Consider the following 6,474-nt stretch of genomic DNA (forward strand, 5'->3'; position numbering starts at 1 on the left):
AAAAAAAAAAAAGTACAAATTATTTTGGCTACTGTCTTTGAACTGACTATAGTTAAAACTTTTAAAAGAAGTTTCAGTTTTTAATCAGGAAGCCAGAATGACTTGATAAATCATTTCTACACTGGGGAGAAACCACCGGAGAGGTGCTATGTCCCCGATAGTTTAGTGTCACAATTTCGTTTTACAGCAGCCTTCAAGAAAGTATGCCAACGGAGAGGGTAACAAAGAGAATTTTGATCTCATCATGACTCCAAGCTGTAACTTAAATAATTAAGACCTAACAGGGTCCATTCTTCCAATTAAAGGCAAAGAAGTGAAATACTGAAGCTAAAACTCAGAACTCAAGTAATTCTAACATTTACAACATAGAGATAATTCTGGGTCCCAGCAGGTCCTCTCTAGGAGAAACCCAGGAAAGACAAACAGGCCTCCTCATAGTGCAGTTATGATGAATAATTAGTTGATTATAGGCAATAGCAATAGCAAACATCAAGATGCTATAATTCACTTGGGGAAAAGCGATATCCTGAGATGCCTACTTTCATCAGGAACCGCCCTTCTCTCTGAGGCAAGCATTTGGAAAGGCCTTTTGTGAAGTCAAATATCCTTGAATGTATAGAAGGTCCAGGATAGAGTTGTTTCACATGAGACAGATTGGGTAAGTCCACATGGCGAGCAGAGGCTCTAGAAGCAAGTGTTGATGTGCGGTCATCATGTTGTTCATTCATTCATAGTTTGGTCAACAGACCAAGGGTCCTCCAAAGGTATCCATGCCCTAATCCCTAGAGTATGTGAATATATTGTCATATATGGTAAAAGGAAGTCTGCAGCTGTGATTAAATTAAGATTAGCCTGGATTGTCCAAATGGGCTTAATGTAATGACAAAGATCCTTTTAAGAGAGGGACGGGAGAGTCGGTCTCAGAGGAGGAGATAGAATGGCAGAAGTAGGGGGTCAGAGTCAGAGAAATTTGAAGGTGCTCCACTGCTAGCTTTGAAGATGGAGGAAGAGGGTATCAGCCAAGAAGTACTGGAGGTCTCTAAAAACTGGAAAAGGCAAGGAAATAGATTCTCCCCTAGAGCCTCTAAAAGAAATGCAGCCCTGCCAACATCTTGATTTTAGCCTAGCTAAACTGTTTTGGACCTCTGGCTTCCAGAACTGTAAGGTAATAAATATGTGTTGTTTTAAGGCACGAAATGTGTGGTAACTTGTTACAGCAGCAGTAGAAAACTAATACACCTACTATATATTAGTGCCAGGTGCCAGAGATTCAAAGATGAAAAGACATATTTTTCCTTTGGGTAGTATTCAGGAAACATTTATTGGTTGCTCAAAATTACATGGTAGCTAATGTTTATTAAGCACCCACTATACGTCAGGAAGGATCTTAAGTGCTTTGCATGCATTTCTGTAATCCTCACACCCATCCTATTATATACATTGCTAATATTTATTGAATACAATGTGCAAGATACTGTCTTAAACACTTACCATATGTTATCAGATTTAATTCTTATAACTGTGTGATATAGAAAATAATTATTCTCACCCAATTTACACGAGGAAACTGAGGCTTAGAAAGTTGGGAAGTAGTTTTTCAGGGTCAAACTTCTAGAGAGTGATAAAAATTTAAACTTGTCTGCCTCCAGAGACTGCTCTGTATTTCCCCATTTTGCAGATGAGTAAACTGAGGTTCAGAAACGTTAAATAATTTGCCAAAGCCACACAGCTAATAAACGGCAGGGCCCAAACTGATTCATCGTCCACCGATGAGCAGACTTCTCTCGGACTCCCACCGCATGCCTTCCCCGTTTGCCCAGAGCCTTTTGATTCTAGTCTGAAACCTGTTCAGAAACCCCGTGTAAACCCTGCAGTAGCTAGATCTCTCTTAGCCTGATGCCCACTTGACCAGTTCCTGGTACAGAGATTTGGAGGTAAGATGGACGGCTCAGGTCCTCTTTGTTACGTTCAGCTCCTTTTACTCTGGGGCTAATTGAATTTCCCTAGCAACACTTTCTTTCCTCGGAAGAGGAGCCATTACTCCAATAAGCTCTGTTTCCCCATCTCCCTCCACTCCTACCATAACCCCTGTAGGACCAAGAGCTCTCTCTACAGAATTCCCTGTGAGGGTCCTAGAAAGCAATAGTTTTCAGAACTGGGGGTGCCCAGATTAACACAACCCTCAAACCGGAACCTGCAAACTGCCACAGGGATCGAGCAGAAGGGAAGAAAGAGGCAGATAGGAAGGCTCGGCTGCTCCACCAACTTTAACGCCCTCACGGTGACGGTATCCTGAATGTTCCCAGGGTATATTCTTGTGGCTGGCCACGTGGTAGGCCATAGAGCATGTCCCTCAACCTAAATTCCTTGGCTTTCCATGGATAGCCAAGCTGACATTGCAAGAAAACAGGGTTAATAAAAACCCAAAGGATGACAATGAAGAATAAAAGGACTAAACGCATATACCAGTTTCTAAACATATCAGTTTCTAAACTTCAAGTGTTTGATAATAACAAATGCATTTTTGGTGAAGAAAAATATTAAGGTGCTCCAGACTTAATATAAACGGTTCAGACACTAAATATTCAAGAAATGTTTATCTAATTGAATAAGTTTACTTGAAATAAACTGATTTGATGTTCTGGCCTATTTTCATCTAGACACACCCCATTGCCGCCACCACCAGGAGAGAGTCCTGTCTGTTCTGTCCTTCAACGAAAACAAAATATTTTTGCTATTAAAATTCAAACCCTTCCCTTGTTCGACCCACCTCCTGCCAGCTACCTTAGCTCCTTCCTGACTGTTTTAGTTTGGAGCCCGAGGGCAATGCCTAGTCCCTGACTGATCTAGAGGAAAATGGGCAAATGAGAAAGATTAACTAAGCCTTTCCTCACAGGGATTCCTCCATCTGCTTCAGGAGCCCTTTGCTTCTCCAAGTGACTTCCAGCTAAGGTCCACCCCCTGATGTGATCTTACAAATGGTAGCCAAGAACATACAAAATGAGAACAGTTCAATAATCAGGGAACAACCTTGCATCTCTACAGGGAAAGCCCACCCAGAAATGGGGGAAGACGTAGGAAGGCAGCCATAGTGCCAGCAGAGCAGGAAGAATAATAACACGTGGCTGCCTGTTTCTCTGCTTGAGTTGATGACAAGGCAGGATAAACCCACTGGCTTTATTCACTTATTTAAACATCCACAAAGCAAATTGATTATTTAGTGCTTCTGAGAATTACTGCTAGGCCTCCTTACTTCGAATGACATAGAGAGTGCTAATTTTCTCCTAGAACAATTATGGCAGAACACACCTATAAAACACACCTAAAGCAGGGCTGAGTCTGTGTTGTCCATTGTGACACTGGATCCCAGCATCCTGCCTAGAACACAGTAAGAAGCCGCATTGAATGGTTGATAAGGCAATGTGCTGGGAAACAATGCACGTAATTTCATTGCTTTGCCTACAACTGGTTTTGTTCCTTAGCTATCAGACCAGGGCGGATTCTTCAGATTTCTCAAATGTCAGACGGCCAGCTGCCTCAAGGTATGACAGGAATGTTTTTAAGGTTGGTTTCTCTTCATGACATCATCTCTCATTACTCTCCTGACCAGCCAAACAGACCTGTCTGCTGCCTCTATTCTTGGCTCTCGCTCATAGCTTCTTTTTCCCTCAGCCGCGGTATTTATTCCCGCACTGAATGCTTTTTACTTTCTCTCTACCGATCACACCCCTCTTATCTACTTCCACGTAGAACAGGGTGCATTTCTAGAAACCTCTCTGCGTTCCCACCACCCTGACCTGATTATCCCTTGGTTATGTCTCCTCTGTTCTTCCACGTGTGCTAGATTCCCGAGGGGAGTGGCCAGATGAGTCCATTGGAGCTTGCCTTTGTGTACCAGGTGGATCCCCAGGGAAATTGTAAGTCTCTGGAGAGGAGGAGCCTATCTTCTATTTCTTTCCTGTCACATCCCTGACAAGACATTCATTAGTACAGCCTTCAGTTTTCAGGAAGTCCTTGAGAAATGGTTCTAACCGGACAGGTTCTTTTACACAGTTAGAAAGAGCAGACCTCTGATTTACTCCTGTCTCTGTCTTGAACCACCTGAGTGCTATTCGCTGGACACTTTGCCTCCCAGCTCCTCAGCCTCTCAACGATAAAATGAGAACGTGACTGAATGATCTCTAAAGGTCCTTTCAGTTCCCAACATCTTGAATAGCCTTGAGGCATCTCTGAGAGAGCAGTCAATACTCAGTGACAGCTGAGCCGCCCTGAACAGTCAGGAGCACTCTGTGCAGGACCTGGCTTTCTGGGTAGATCCATGAGAGCTTTGTCGTATCTAACTAATTGTCAGCCATTGGAGTAAGCAACTTGGTTGGCATTGCAACTCCAAATGCTTTCCTTTCTCAGACTCATGCAAAAGAACACTGGATCCTCTACAAGAACCATCAGAGGCTTCTTCTTTGTTCCTCTCTTGTATCTCCTCAAAACAGTCCCTACCCTTGAAGTCCTCTCAATATATCCTCAAGATATGCCTGTCTCGTGCAAGAGCTATCGATGGCATTTCATCACAGACATGGGGTGAGGCAATTACGAGCACAGGTGGAATGCCGCCCAGCAGAGTGGGCTCATGGGAAGAGCCCTAGGTGTGTATTGGAAAAGAGTGAGAAGTTATGAGCTTGCACAAGTTGCTTAACCTCTCTGTGCCTCAGTTTCCCGATCTGTGAAATGGCACCTACTTTATAGGGTTCTCGGGGGAATTCAAGCAATTACAACTGGGCCTGCTGCGTAGTAAGTGTTCAGTAGATGTTAGTTATCGTTATCATGATCATTATTAACCATTCTTGGGAGCCATCTTAAACCGACACCCAATATGGTTTTTACTTGCATGAGGATGGAAGCTCAGGCAGGGCAGAGAGGTGAGCCCATGTGAGAGCTAACAGGCTTTCTGGGAAACAGAGAAGCCCGGGGGGCCTCACACCAGTATTTTTAGCAGTGATAGTGAATCACGAGCATTTAATGTCAGAAAGATTTAAAATTGAAATAGCTTCTAACACCTCTCCAGTATTTTTTCCACACTGTTTTAGCTAGGCATAAAAGAAAAAATAGTTTTAATTATATCTTGCTCTGGGTGGGGTGGAGGGAGAAAATCCAAACACTTGCCATCGTTCCTTTTTATGTGTGTCTTTCATTTTTAACGAACGGCAGGCCTCTAAAATGATGGCATCGAGTGGAGTGTCCCTTGGTCAGGTGGAACCTGCCTACTGGGCTTTGTTTCGCCCAATGTTATTACAGGAAATGAATGCATTGTATTGAAGCTGTTTGTCACCCCATTGTTTCTCAGGCCCAGGCCTGTGTGGGACTGTTTGTACTCCAGCACACACAGTAGCCATTATGTCCCCTGCAACATCCTTCATGCAGCTGTGAACACTTGCGCCCAAGCCAGTTTATCTGCAGTGGAATTCACTCAGAAAGGGATTGTGAGCAACATACCAAGGAAGCCTGGGCCCCACTTCACTCTGAGAACGTCCTGGGCTCTCCAACGTTCCTCTCCCACTTGGCCAAGAAAAACAAGCAAATCGAGGCCGGCTTTGAGGTGTGCACCTCTGGGCTATTCAGAGGTGGGACTTGTAGGGTAACAGTTCCAGCCTCCACATGGGACCTCCATTCACAATTTTTCGACCCAGAACAGGAAACGGTGAAGGCCTTGCAGAGATGGCTTTCCCTCTAAGGCAACAGAGTCTAATAATTACAAAGCACTGTGTCTCCACTGTCAAGAAGTCGAGGGGCATCCAACCTGGTCATTCAATACCACGACTGGGGTTAAATATATGGTGACAGAGGGAGACTTGGCTTTGGGTGGTGAACACACATCCAATATACAGATAGTGTACTGTAGACTTGTGTACTTGAAACGTATATAATTTTATTAACCAATGTCACCCCAATAAATTTAATAAAATTGAAAAAATTAAAACCACCATAACGGACTAAGTTGTGAGGTGACTCCATGCAACTGTGTGGTTCTTTCAGTTTCTCTTGGGCCACCTAGCAGAGGACACATATTTAAATGATCAGAACAAGAAATATTGGTAGAGATGGGTGTCAAGGAAGACTGAGGCAGTGAGCTCACAGAGAGACATTTATTCCAAGGCTCAGCACTTGCAGTGACGACCTCTCTGTGTTTAGATGTGACAGCACTTTGTCCTCACCTTGAGGCTTGGGTTGGCAACATTGATCACTTCCACTTATGCACAGTACTTACAATTTTGGTTGATAAATGATGGCATTCGAAGGCTTCGTTGTGTAAAGTGAACCAACCATCTGGGCTTTTCCTAGGACTAAAGTTCTGATCAATGGAGCATTTCGCACAAGGAGCTGCCATAAGTTAAATATGTTCCATAAAACACACATGGTAATGGATATGTGTGTATACATAGAAAGATAAAACTGTGTGTATAGACATCAGTATAAATC

The sequence above is a fragment of the Pteropus vampyrus genome, unplaced genomic scaffold, assembly GCF_000151845.1.
Source record: "Pteropus vampyrus isolate Shadow unplaced genomic scaffold, Pvam_2.0 Scaffold180, whole genome shotgun sequence".
Taxonomy (NCBI): domain Eukaryota; kingdom Metazoa; phylum Chordata; class Mammalia; order Chiroptera; family Pteropodidae; genus Pteropus; species Pteropus vampyrus.